The sequence below is a fragment of the Nothoprocta perdicaria genome, unplaced genomic scaffold, assembly GCF_003342845.1.
Source record: "Nothoprocta perdicaria isolate Ctin4 unplaced genomic scaffold, notPer1 scaffold_13, whole genome shotgun sequence".
Classification (NCBI taxonomy): Eukaryota; Metazoa; Chordata; class Aves; order Tinamiformes; family Tinamidae; genus Nothoprocta; species Nothoprocta perdicaria.
Window position 1 is genome coordinate 2771054 of NW_020454427.1, and position 14046 is coordinate 2785099.

A 14046-nucleotide genomic window follows, 5' to 3' on the forward strand; every position below is an offset into this window, starting at 1 on the left:
GAAAGAAAGAAAGAAAGAAAGAAAGAAAGAAAGAAAGAAAGAAAGAAAGAAAGAAAGAAAGAAAGAAAGAAAGAAAGAAAGAAAGAAAGAAAGAAGAAAGAAAGAAAGAAAGAAAGAAAGAAAGAAAGAAGAAAGAAAGAAAGAAAGAAAGAAAGCTCTCTGTATCACACAGAGGAGACCGGTCATTTCTCAGGAGGAAAACGTCTAAATGTTTATAACACTTCACGTCAAAAGAAATATATTCACCATTTTATTTTTAATTCCGATTAAAACTAATAGCACACTCCCCCTCATAGCTTGGCATGAATGGTTGGAAATCACAAGAGTAAAGCTGCTATAATACATTTTAGCTGTTCAAGCTGAGTGAGAGAAATGAGACAGCAAAGGGAAAAGGAGCAGAAATAGATTTTAAAACACTTTCTCTTTTCACAGTAGAAATAAGTGTATACAAAGCATCTTGGTTAGCGCTATCTGAACTATCTCGATGAACAAATTAACTAGGATAAAATCAATACAACTGATTTTACAATCAGTAAAATTAGTAGATTTTTACAATTAGTAGCAAACTCATTTTGGAAGTTCACTTCCTTATGAGCTTCTATGAGCCTTTTTGGACAGGGAGAAAGCAACGGAATATGAACAGCGCCAATAAAAATCCCCAAAGAGAATTACTAGAATCCTGGGATTATAACTGCCATCCCGTTAAGTCCAGCATCTTGCCGTGATCACTATTTTTTTAAATTTTCTATGAGGCCTAGCAGCGCAGCATTGGAGGAGATGTTGTTTTTGGGGCCAGGCGCCTCAGCCGGAGCGCTGCTCCAGCCGGAGAAGGCAGCAGCTCCGCGTGGCGCTGTGTGGCTTTGCTCTCAAGGCAGAGCAGGCGCCAACAGCTGCATGCTTTTATTCCAGCCCAGTTAGGCCGGTCTCAGGGCCTGGTCAGAAACAAATCTGCCTTTAGTCACCCCGACAAACCGCCGCCGCCGGGATTGCCGGCCGTGTGACGGTCATGTGCGCTCAGCAGCATCCTGGCGCTCCTTGATGTGCCTCCGTGGGATCGGACGCGTTGCCCGGGGCCGAGCCTGCGGCGAGGGCCCCGCCGCGGCGGTTTGGAGCCGCTCTTATCGGCGGCTCAAAGCAGCGCGTGTTCGCAGGGCTCGCTTCCTGAGCGCCGAGCGGGAGCAGGCCCCAGCACCCGCTCCTGTCACGTCCTTCTCGCTGCGGAAAATGATTGAAGAGGAAGCGCGTTACACCTGCTTTCTCGTGCATGACCCCCCAGTTCAGAGCTGGGGGGAGAAAAATGAGGCTCCTGGCAGAAGTTTGGAGTATTTTGTATTGCACAGAGCCTTTGGTGGCGTAAAATTATAAACAGAGGTAAAAAAGCTGTTCAGCAGTTGGAAGGAAAGATTTTCAAATCCCTCATTTCTCATCTAGCATCTGAGCAGCCCAAAGAGCCACTTATATCACATAAGAAATATCTTACAAGATAACCTCACAGCTTTGCCGTGGATCCTTTCTGGGCAGATGCCCATAAATATTGTGGAGCAACACGCAGCCGGTGGAGCCAACGTAGCAAGCAGGGTCTCTGCCTTGCCAAAGTTTCTTTTTGTGATACCCAAAGTCATTTGGAGCAGCCTGGTTTTCGCCCACCAAGCCTCTCCGTTGCCAGCAGAGAAGAGAGAKGAAGAGGCGGCACCTTCCCACTCGGCATTTGCACCGCACGAGCATGAAGGAGACAGCACGAAAAACTGCAAACCCCACTTGTGCAGCACCGTGSGGTCTTTGCAGTCCTGTGATGAGCTGTGGAGGTTGTTTGCCCCTGACTTGTAATCTGTGGTTACGTACAAGGGTAACCACAGCAGTACCTGCAAGCATGGCTTGGGCTGATCTACAGCCTATCAGCTGGAGAAGGAAACGACTCGGCTCATTTTGCACAAGGAACTTGGAAAAACCCTGTTTTGCTTCTCCTCTGCGACAGAAAAACAACCTCAGGAGTCAGCAGGAGCTTTAGAAATAAGTCTAAAACTAGTTTTCCTCCACTGAAACATTGTTATCCCCTAGGAYGGATCATCCTCCCCGTATAATTACTGAATAGCTTCACCATCAGTTAGGGTGTTATTTTCAGTTATAAAGAATTGTCCTTCTGCTGGCAGATTACACTGACACTGCATAGTGGCACACATTTGCCTAGGCTCAAGTTCATATCAAAATATGAGATGACACAAAAGGCCAAGAAGTGGGAAGAAGAGGAGGAAGGAGGAAGAGCAAACTTTCCAGCCTGTGCCAAGTGAGCCCTCCATGAAGAGGAAGGCTCATCCTCCAGGAGCTGACAAGCCAGAGGAGCAGTTGGTATGGGGACAGCCATATGCCCTGCTAGATCCAGCATAGCCAAAGGTCCTTCCCATGTGGTGAAGATAGRGAGGGAGAAACCCATGTGGAGGGGGACAGCCCAAAGCAGAGCTAGCAGGAGAGAAGTCCCACCCACAAGGCCACTCATCCCCGTGCCATGGCAAACTCTCACAGACCATGCCAAGGAGGGGATCTGCTAGGCTAGACGCCCAACAAAGAAACCACACATGAGATGATTCCAACCTAAAAGCTTATAGGCTTGAAGCTTATAGGGGAGGGCTGCGGTTGATGTTTATCATTCCGAATGCAGGCGCCAGTGGTCACCGGGAGCTTCAGATGTCGGCGGTCCCATGACTGCAGTCCTCAAAGGCCTCTGCCAAGTGCCAGGCCCCTTCCCTGCTGGCACCCATGGCACTTAGTGCTCCGTTTGGGCACCGCTCCAGCCCTGTGCTTTGTGCCTGTGCTCGTCCCTATTAACTCGTGACAGCGGCAGGAACAAGTGGGAATGGGAGATGGAGCATTTGGCTGTGAACTCCAGCAATCTGCAATGCACGATGCCAAAAACGGGGAAGCGTTAGAAACAGGCACCCTCTTGGGTTTTGGATCTTCAGATAATTACTCTTAACTGTATCCCTTGAGAGTCCTCACAGCTGGGAAGAAGAGATGGTTGTGTCAATTTTCTAGCTACATTTGAGCCTTCTAGTCATTTCCCTGGAAAATTAATGCTAGCATCTAGTGTTGCAGCTTTGGACAACAGCCCTGTGAGCTGCTTCAGGGGAGGTTGAAAAACACCCACAACATGCAATTGGGGAACTGCCTCATGGTAGGGATGTGTCTTCTAAGCCAAGGGGATGATGGAGTGGTTTCACCCTGCAGCATGAGGCTAGATATTGCTTCTAGCTTTCCATCCTGCCTAGTGTCACAGTGGATATTCATGATGCACATCTTCCCGTGAGCTTTCTTTTATATGAGACTGAAAGTAAGCAAGAGATTCCTCAAAGCCAAGCTGATCAAATATTTTCCTACTTCCCCAAGCAATTTTGTGCAGACTTGTACAGTTGGCAATGAGGTTCCAGGTCATTTCTTGTTTTGGGTACCATCTGCTGCAGTGGGAAATAACAACCAAATGTGCTTTACAAATACCACATGAATATGGTTCATTTTGTCTAATAATGTCCAAATCCTCTCAGCCAGCTAAACATAAACTCAACTTGAAGAGACCATTCAAGCATCAGGAGAGCTCCAGAAAGTCTCCTTCACATGCAATCAGACGCACTCACTATAATGTTTTTGCAATATATTTTATCTTTTTCACTCCAAACGCAGACAGACTTTGCAATGCTGCTATGATAGACAGCTACAAGTCTATAGTGACCTGCACTACTAGACTTTCTGTGGACACTTTGGGCATCCTCTTCACTATGTCCCCACCACTGCTTTCCACAACCTGATGGAGTGCAGCTGCAAGACCTGCTATGCCAGTTGGCCATGGGGATACATCTCCTTCACACWGCTCTACAAGGAGCGCCAGGATGGGGCATCTCACCAGGACAGTGGGCAACATGGTGAAGAGGGGAGAGGTGGCATAGGGGATAGAGGTGATGGGCTGTAAGGAGAGCTCCACAGCGGAGATGGAGTCTGGAGCTGTGCCAGGAGACTGCTCTGATRGTGCCAACAACGTGTAATTTTGGCTGGAAGGAAAAAAATATCTTCCTGGCAAAGAAATATTTGCCTTACTTTAGCTTCTGGCAAAAGCATATTAATGTAGCTTCCAGGTTTGTTTGTTTGTTTGTTTTTGGTTTGTTTTTCAACTGTAATTAATTGACTCTTTTGTAAAATTGTAGATCATGAATAACGAAATGTTATAAATAAAACCAGGCCTAACGCGATTCCTGAGCTGTTCCATTAGGGGCCTCACTGAAGCAGAGATGGTTCCCATTACATTTGGTTTAGAGATGGTCTCCATTCCTGAGGCAACACTTATATGCAAAGCAAAATATCATCTAGTCATTTAGCAGATATGATTTTGTACATTATGGCAAGAAGATCCTGGTGAAATTAGGCAATACTCCACTGTCTTCTCCACTTACTTCTTGTCTTAACCCATATTTGCCCATCATTCAGTCCAGGACTGGCTTGAAGCAGATGATTTAAGGTTTTTTAAAAATCATATTCCATCATTTTCTATTATTCAAATTCATATGACTAAAAACCATATAAATCAATCAAGTAGATAATAACTGCACAGATCACCAATCTCTTCCCACCTCTTTATTTATTTATTTATCTATCTATCTATCTATCTATTTATTTATTTATTTTGTCTTTTGTCTCCCAGGATTTTCCTTCTTTAGCTTGCTTTGTCAGGATTTCTTTCTTTGTCTCTTTCTAGCTYTTTCAGGAGCCATATCTCCTGGCAAAGTCTCACATTCCCACATCCTTACAAGTTCCATTTGAGGTGTTTTCTGAGCTTTCAGGGGACCAGACAGAAGCTGAACAAGGATTCAGAAGGAATCTTTGGGATTGGGAGCCAGAGGAGTAGCCTGGCTTTGCAGTGAGTTGCCCAGAGAAGAGCCAGTGAGAAAGGTTCCTCCTCATCCTCCTCATCCAATGTCATTCCCAGGTGCTGACCTCTTTCACCTGCCATGCTCCCATTCTCTTTCTGTGCATGCTCCCATTCTCTTTCTATGCATGCCATGACCAACCATACTTTCTGAGGAGTTTCCTTCTCCTTTTCCATCATTAGTTCCTTTTCAAAACCATATTTTAAGTAGCCTCTCACTAACCGGACTGTCCACTTCTTTCTTGCATTTTCTTCTCTAGTGCAGCATTGCCTTRTTTTCATTTGGAGTTGCTTACTCCTAGAACTAGATCATCCTCCCTCTTTTAGTTGCAGACATTACTTCATCTAATTGCAACACCCTGAATGAGGATCTCAGCATAATCCACAGTGCAAGCGGGATTTAGTAGAAACGAGTATATGTACAATGCCTATTACACTTAGTCATAACTCTGCTTTCAAGCCCTAAATTGCCTCCTGCCTCAGGATATGCCTGTACATAGTGAAAATAAACTTAGGAAATAGGTGAGCAGTCAACTAGAAGACGGCTGAACAGTAAGTATGCAAAAGCAAAAKCTTAAGCATTTTACCCATTGCTTAAAAATTCCTGTTGGCAAAATCAAGAAGGAGATCTCAGAATGCAATACAGAAATCAGCAGAGCGATCCAACCTGGTTTCCAAATTCCTTCCTCCTGCCTCCTCCTTTGGTGGCATTGGCAATACTCACTGCTTGCTGGTGAGCAATATCAACTGAAGCACAGCAGACATGGCAAACACAAGACACTTTGCAGCACAATGATTTGGGTAAGAATTTTTGTGGATTACCCCAGTTTTGGCCAATGTGGATTTGCTTCATGTCCTCCCTGCTTGTGTGCAAGGCTCTGCTGTGGTTAAACTGCTCCTGCCTCCTTCCCTCGCACAAGCTCTGGCACAGAGCCCTTCCCTCAGGGGGTGGCTACGAGTAATAAATATAAAATTTGAGTAATAAAGTCCTGGACTTGCCAATAGATCCCTTTCTCCAAAACTGGTTTCCAGACAGGTCCATGGTAGATCAGCATCAAGTCTTCTACACAGTATCTGAATTGGGAGGGAAGAACTTCATGGATGGGATGGCTCGTGCCTTCAGCACCAGCAAAGAAAGCTGGTGTGGCCAAGGCTGAAAATGTGCGTCCTGCCCAAGCCTGGTCTTTTCTAGTACTGAAGTGGACTCAAGCAGTCAGTTCAGAGGTGGTGATTTGAAAATCTCACGCAGGGTGTCTGTAACATCCCAAAATGTGAAGCAGGTGAGTTAACCAGCAGCAGTTTGGTCCTGATTTCTGCTGTTGGATTTTCCCATCCTTTAGGAAAGAAATCATAGGACACACATTTTTACCTTATKTTTTTTAAAGATTTGGATATCTGTTTTTATCCTTAGATATATGTTTTGATTGTTCCCCTTTTGGTGACCAGGTTTTCCATTGTTTGTTACTTTCAGATCACAACTTACACTTACTTACACCTTGTGAATTGGGCAAATGCTTCAAAAATACACATAGCCTACCATCGTACCAGGGCAGAGAAGCCAAGACAACATTTTAAAAAGAGATCTGACAGGCAGCACGTGCATTTGTGTTTGTGGGTTTGTGTGTGTGTTCCCTGGGCACATAATTTGTCCTTTTTGGCAAACCATGATGCTAATTGCAGTGCACTGAATTTTGTAAACATGGACTTTGCATATGGATTTTCCCCTCCTGAGTATAAGACCATTTAGGCTGCATGTCTTTTTAAAGAAAAATTAGATGCCTGCGGAAGGTTTACAGTAATTCACTTTCAATTTAGAGTTGTTTTTTGAACAAGAGCAAATAAATGAGCATCTGTTGCCCTGAAAATTATACAAAATGTAGTCACCATGCAAAAAATCAAACATCTCTGAAAATGATTATTTTGGCTACATAATCAAGCAAGCAATTATTGCATTATCTACAAAGTATGATCATACATTATTAATACATTTTCAGAGAAAAAGGTTTTTGTAAATGCAATTTTTCTGGTAGTTATGATACTCAAGCCCCAAACATAATTCTAACCAATCAAAAATACTTCATAGCTCATCATTTTCCAGTTTAAGATTCAATTCGTCTGGGCATGATAGAYGGTGAGGAAGGAGCAGGAAGAACCGAAGGATATGGACATTTGTGTAAGTGATTACAGACATCCTTCCTATGTGTCATGTGTATCCCAAGCTGGAGAGCCAATTTTCCAGTGGAAGAGGATTTAATGAATGCAAACAGTACAGTGTGCTGTGCTATATACAGTACATTGTATTCACAAGTTCAGATATACAACTGGGCAAGCATATTTCACTGAGCATCAGAGCTTCATGTGATGCAAAGAGAATGGGGAAAATTAAATCTATTTTAAGATGGATTGGAAGACGCGAATTAGGTTGTAAAGTCAGAGCAGCCCAGAACATCAAAGTTCAGTAGGCACCTCATTTGGGCTCTATTCCCAGTTCTGAAAGTATCTTTAAATGGATGTAATTTCAGTTAACTTAAACTGTTTGCATCTCCACTAACCCCCAATTATTTCTGCAGCCAACAGAGACTGTTTTACCTGTTTGAGACACTTGTCCTGTGATGGCATGCATCACTGGAGCCTACAAAGCCACCGTTCGTACTGCCAGAGCTGTGGGACATGAGTCCTCTGATCGTTAAAGAGTTCCAGGGAGTCTGGAAATGACTTCTGGAAATGGAAAGTAGGTTTCCAAAATGTTGGGGAAATGTATGTTACCTTGGTCCTAATGCAAAAAAGAAAATGGGTAGTCCCTGATGCCATAAACTAGAATACAGATTCCCAGCACTGTTCCCAAGATCTCTCCAGGTCCTGTTGGACTTCTTTTTCTTAAAAATGATTAAAAGCATATCCTAAAACATTGGCAGGAAATGCTTGGGCTTTATAGACATGCAGCCAGCTCGCTTGGGGACTCGTTAATGAAGATTACTTTAAAGATAAACTTAAAAAAAAATAGCTGGGGAAAAACTGCCCAAAATTTCCGCTAGTGCCAGAATATCTACTAGAAAAAAAGTTAATGTGTGAGTGGTGTGTGCATGCATGTGCAAAACTATTGGCAGGCAGGCATCAAAAYAATTAGTTGCACAAATCACCACTAATGTGTGCAATGCAAACACCATGGGACGAATTGCTGCTTGGCATAAGTAGGGATAATTAATCCTAAAGGTACCCTTGCGATACAGGTAAGCAGCACGGCAGCAGCTGGACAGACAGCGAGGTGGTGCCTTGTCCTTGTCCTGTGGGATCCTGCTCCCACAGGAYTGACCAGTGTAATTTACAGCAGAGCGTGATGCTGAGCATGACTTCTGGTACCACCGCAGCAATATCCCGTAAGGAGACACATTGGACAGGGATTTGGGGAAGCTGATTGCTTAGCTTATTCAGAAAGCAAGTTCAGTTGTGTACGGGTTTATCTGGAAAACCTTTAAATAAAGCGGACAATAATGTAATATGTGTCATGATGCACATGCTYCCATGAGGAAAAGTTGCTCTTCAGTAATGGAAACTTTCTAAGTGTCTTTTCCTTTTGAAAAATCACACTTCTCGTATATAAACCTGGCTCAGTTTATGAGGTCTTCTATAAAACAGCTCCAGATAGAACTAGAGGCTTTTCCTCAGGGCTTTGAACATTTGGATGTGAGCTAAAAAAAGAGAGATGGGGCCATTTGGTTCCCTCTGATAATTATTACAGTTGTAAAGAAGAAGAAATMCAAAGAGAGCAAAGAGAAGGGCTGGCTGGATATCCAGTGAGAACACGTTCAAAGCTCTCAAGCTGGGCAAAAATGACCTCCTATTATATCTTTGATTCCTTATACAGAAAATAAAAAAAAAGAGAACAAAACCCAAATACCTAAAAGGACATCTTGGATTCCAGTCAATTGGTTTGCCATGTACACACAAATGTGTGTGGCCTAGCTGGACATATTCAACTGCCCTGACTTTATTTTTCTGAGTCTCATAAAAAACGTAATGAGCAACAGAGCCAGGCTGTTTGTTAAAGAAATACATCTACATAGCCCTGCTTTGCTGAGCCCAGCCAWCACTAAGTTAGTGGGACAAAGATAMTCCAGGGCTATTTCCCTAAGGTAAAATATGTRCTTCCTTAAGGCAATGCATATTCCAGCAAAGAGGAGAGGCTGGCTCCCTTTTGCTGTACCAGAGGGTGAGTGGTATAGTACAGCTGATGGCCATGAAGCCCAAACACTTCCCAAMACAGGGCAGTTTCATCCCTGCTGCATGCCCAGTCAAGGAATAACGCCATGCACGCCCAGCTCATGCATGCACAGCAAGGCAACCTCAYAAAGTCATGCCTTCAAAGACGCGTTATCCACAGCACGGGGAGACTTAAACCATCTGCCATATGTTTAGCATATAAAAGTCTCAACACATCACAAGTTACAGCTGGACAGACAGATTGCATGATGGAGGAATTTCCTCTGCAGTGATCTGCAAAGCCCACAAGATATCTGTGCTCCCTATATATTTTCACTCGGTACAAATAATTTTAAACAGCAATCATAATAATCTGCTAGGATGTGGAACCTCGCTTTCTTGGCTAAGAAAGATGTTTGGGAACAAACAAGATCAAACAATCTAAATTGTCTGGAATTTAAACAATACTTTTGGTGTATGYCTGCAAAGCTAGGATGTCTTGTGGAAAAAAAATGATATGTTATTACAAGACAAAAACACAAAGATCCTGAATTATGGCTGCATAATCTTGACTCAATTACACAGGAAAAAAAAAAACCTTTTTTTTTTCTACTCACGGTTCAGCTTTCAATGTAAGAATAAAAAAATTTATAATGAAACTTTTTTTTTTTGCTGTTTTTGGAAACTATTGCTTTCTTTTTGCTGAAAACAGTTTCTGCAAGCATTTTGAAGACCTCAGGCACAAGGTCTTTGAAAATGCTCTTAACTTTGAAACCCCAGAAGCAGGATAGTTTAGTGCTTTGAATTCATGGTATTACTAGAAAAGGTCTCACAAAAATATTAAAGAAGAGCCGCACCAAGAGCCACCTTGTTGTAGCCGCCTCATAAGSGTGCTCCCTTCTTTTGAACAACACAAACAACACATACAGAACAGGGAAAGTTTTGAATTAGGCATCAGAGAAATCTTAAGATCTGGAAAAAATTAGGCACAACTAAGGCTATTAAGACACCCTGAAATAAAATATCATAATTCATAGCAGATAAATTGCTAAAATAAAACCAGGCATGGCACAACTGCTGCTTCTAAAAAGGCCTTTCCCTTTGCTCTGCATCTGCAGCTCTCAGYCCAGCCTCGGAAGACCCAGGAGATGCCAAGCTGGGAATCACCAAGACCTGGCGCTAGAGGATTATCATTGAAAGCACATGCTGGAGCTTATTGCAAATGCCATCTGCATGGCCCTCCATGCAAAACACCTCCTGCTTTGCATGTGTAACCCATCCTGCCTTGAGTTACTCCTGCAGTGAACACAAGACTAGTGCAGAACTGAAGGAGAGAGGTGGCACCATTCCCATCCTTTCCCTGCCCACGGTCAGAAGAGGGGAGCTCCTCAAGGGCCATTCCTGTTCCTCCCCGAGCCTCCGGTATCAAGGATGCCTAAAATGTTGGGGTTTTGTCCATACTCAGAAAAAGCCGGGGCACAAACCAGGTCAGAAGTGCCTTCAGAAACCACYGATGGCAAAATAAATTACCGACATTGCTGCTCTTAGGAGGGYGGTAGCTATCCCTTCCATAAGAGAAAAAGGAATATACAAAAAAATATACATTTGGCACACAGAATTGCAAGTGGTTTCAGCTAAGAAGCTCAGGGAAAATAACGCAGGAGCTCATTTTTTTCTTCTCAAAAAGTTTCACGCCGCCTCTGAGGACAGCGTTGCTGCAGAGCAGCAGCATGTGCTCGCACGGTCCGCGCGTGCGCGGGTGTGCAAGAGCGGGTGCCAGCAAAGAGAAACCCCTCGCTCAGGACACCCCGGCGGTTTCAGTTTAGCCCCGGCCCAAAGCATTGCAAAACATGGCTGGTTTGCTGTGTGTTTTCCCCTCCACAGAGAGGAAGCCGAGGCCTGCGGCAGGCCGGGCGGCGCGGGTCGCTGGCCCCACGGGCTGCAGATGCTCAGGAAGCCAAGGCGCTGGTGCGGTGGGCGCCCCAGAGGGAGAGCCCGACACTTGGGCCTCCACAGGCCTTATCTAAGGTAGCGACGGCTTCCTCGCGGGCCGGTGGGCATGTGGCAACCTGGGGCTGCTCCCTTGCGCAAYGCGCCCTTGCACAAGAGGAGCCCAYGAGAGGAGAAAATAATCCCCAGCGAGCAACTGCCGCCGCCACGCTCGGCAATCTGAACCCTGGCGGTGGGGACAGGGGGGAAAAACAACCCACAGGGAGAATCTGTTTCCCTGTGTGAGGCCTGGCTCTTCTCAATGACACCAAATTCTTCTAAGCCAAAACGCAGGCTCTGCGCAAACACTGGTCTTTTTTAGGAATCATTCAGTCTAATTGGAGACTTGGTGCTCTTTGGGTGTCGGCATTTTGCCGATGGACCCTCTTTCCTGCGCTTTGTTTGTATGGTTTGGCCTTGGCCCTGTGCAACCCACAGGTCTTCTGCCCGATACTTCGGCCGCTGGGCCATCACAGTGCCAGGCTGGTTGATGGTGAAAGCATTTCCCTGAGGGCAAGCAAGCTGCCGAGATACCTGCTGGGTCAGATAAGCATGGCTTTGTGCAAGGGAGACACACGGGCTCGATCCCACAGTGGGATAAATCACGCTTGAGTTTCCAGCTGGCCCTACACACCACATCCAAAAGGTGCCCCTACTCTTCCCAAAGGGTTGCCAACATCTGCCTGACTGAKGCATGTGTTACCTGAGGCTCAGGCCTCAGTGCAGCATAGTTTTGGGAATTCTCATTATTCTCTCGGGGATGGATGGCAGAACTCCATGGAAAATTTGTCCCCAGTGTTACCTTGCCACAGGAAGCACTGCCCTCGGCAGGCAGGCAATCATGTTTCCCTGGTTATCCTAAGGCAGCATCCAAGCATATAAAGAAAGCATTCGGTTATTATTCATCATCCATAATGAGATGGCATTAAGTTCAGGGCCTGCCGTTAACTCTTTAGCRGCTGGCCCCAGGCTTTCCTGGCATGTGCTTCACGCTAATGCAAAATGCATTACGCTTTTTATGGCAAAATCCCACCAATTGCACCAAGAGGTTAATTAAGCTACAGAGAAGAAAATAAAGAGGCTTTTAAAATGAATTATTCAGGAGATCATTAAAAATCAGGCACACGTAAGAGGCATGATACTTAGAAAWCCAAATGTAAACACACATTCATAGTTTAATGTAACATTTGGAAAAAATAGGAGCTCTCTGTGTATTGCTCCTATCTATTGTTAAATGACATTGGTAGCTGTATGCCTTTAAGAACAGTTTTTAGCTGTGAACGTTTTCGGTGAGCAGGACTGAGGAGGAGGCTTTAGGCAAGCGGTATCAAAATGCAGAGAGTTCCCAACTGTGACACTCTGYTCTGACAGATCAGGTCCCCTTTTTTGTGGATCTCAGTGGTTTTCCCTGCTCACCCCTCAGTTGTGCAGACTCAAAAGCTCCTGCAGCCCATCAGTGCCGGAGCAGGAGATGGTTTGACAAAACCAAAATGCCTAAAAGTGCAGATTCCCTGGCAAAGGCAAAAAAAAGCAGATGTGTCCCCGACGGATTAGCTTAGCCCCAGGTTTGCTGGCTTGACTCCACACCAGGACTCCAGCATGTTAATCACCTTTGAGGCTTTCAGATATATAAAAAGTCTCAAACACAGACGCTTTTTCTCTGAGAAGACTTTCCTAGATGGATGCTGGGGAAATCAGCAGATTCCCGGAGATTGGCCCTTTTGGCATTTTCTGAATACTGAATGCTTTATTTGTTTCATCCTGCAAAGCCACAGCACTGCCATTGGGACTGTCAGCTGCATAACTACCATTATAAGAAGTTCCTTACTTTGAAGGAAGAGCAGATTCCTGAATTAATGTAAACTTCCTGGGCCTGAGTCTCATGTAAAGCAAATCTCCACTAAGGCAGATAAAATTGAGGTTACACTATCTATAAATTATRCCTGTGTCCCATTCATGATACCTTTATGCAGCCAGAATGGTACATGAAAAGGAACATGAACTTCAGGCTAGATTACACCTATCTGAGCCAAGCAGAAGTAGTAAAGACTGCAATGAYTGTGTCTGTATCTGTCTCTGAGACCCTTTGTCCTGCACCGTCTCAAGACACATTTTTTTTCTTTGAGTTTGCAGGTAATTTTTAAAGTTCTGATAGAGGGGAAGAAGGACTCCTGCTGTATCACTGTCCTGGGGCCAGGCTCTGCAACCCTTCTCTCTGMACATTTCCTAAGAGGGTCTGACAATCCAGTCTCCTGCATGCAATTTCTTTTCATTATAAACCATCTGAAAACAATTATCTCTTTACCTTAGAAGTGCTTCCCTTCCATTCCCATAGAAAAATGGCTACTGTGAAGATGAAAAGATGTTACTTTGTCCAAGTGGACTCAGATACTTGAAAATAAACACTGCACAATGTTTACTTAAATTCTTCTGAAGAGACCTATTGATGGTTTGGATTTCAGCTTGAAGTGCAGTTAAGGAGACAATCAGGAGATCCCCAGGAATATTGTGAACTCTTGTCCCCACACGGCAGTTAAAAATGACAAATACTTTGCAAGTTCAGGTGTCTATGTGGAGTTTCTGCTKTCTGTCTTGAGGTAGACATTCCTGCAAGGTCTGCTGCTGTCATGAGGGGCTTGCTGTGATCTGCCCTCTAAAGTGGCACAACGAAAGTGCTTCCTTACTTGGAATCTGGCCTGGGTGAAGAACTGGAGTGATAGGTTTCTAGGAGAAACGTGGATCCAGTCTTTTTAGTGTTGAGCAATTTCCCAAATAGGAGGTTTTAGGGYCAAGCCATCTCTGATTATAATAAAGCATTTTGTGATATTTCACTAAATCCATACTCTACAGGAGAATAATTAATTACATTCAGAGAAAACTCTGCTTCTCAGTCAGCCAAAAGCCATGTTCTTCCCATTTTGAAAAGCCTTCCCATTCTATTTAGTTTC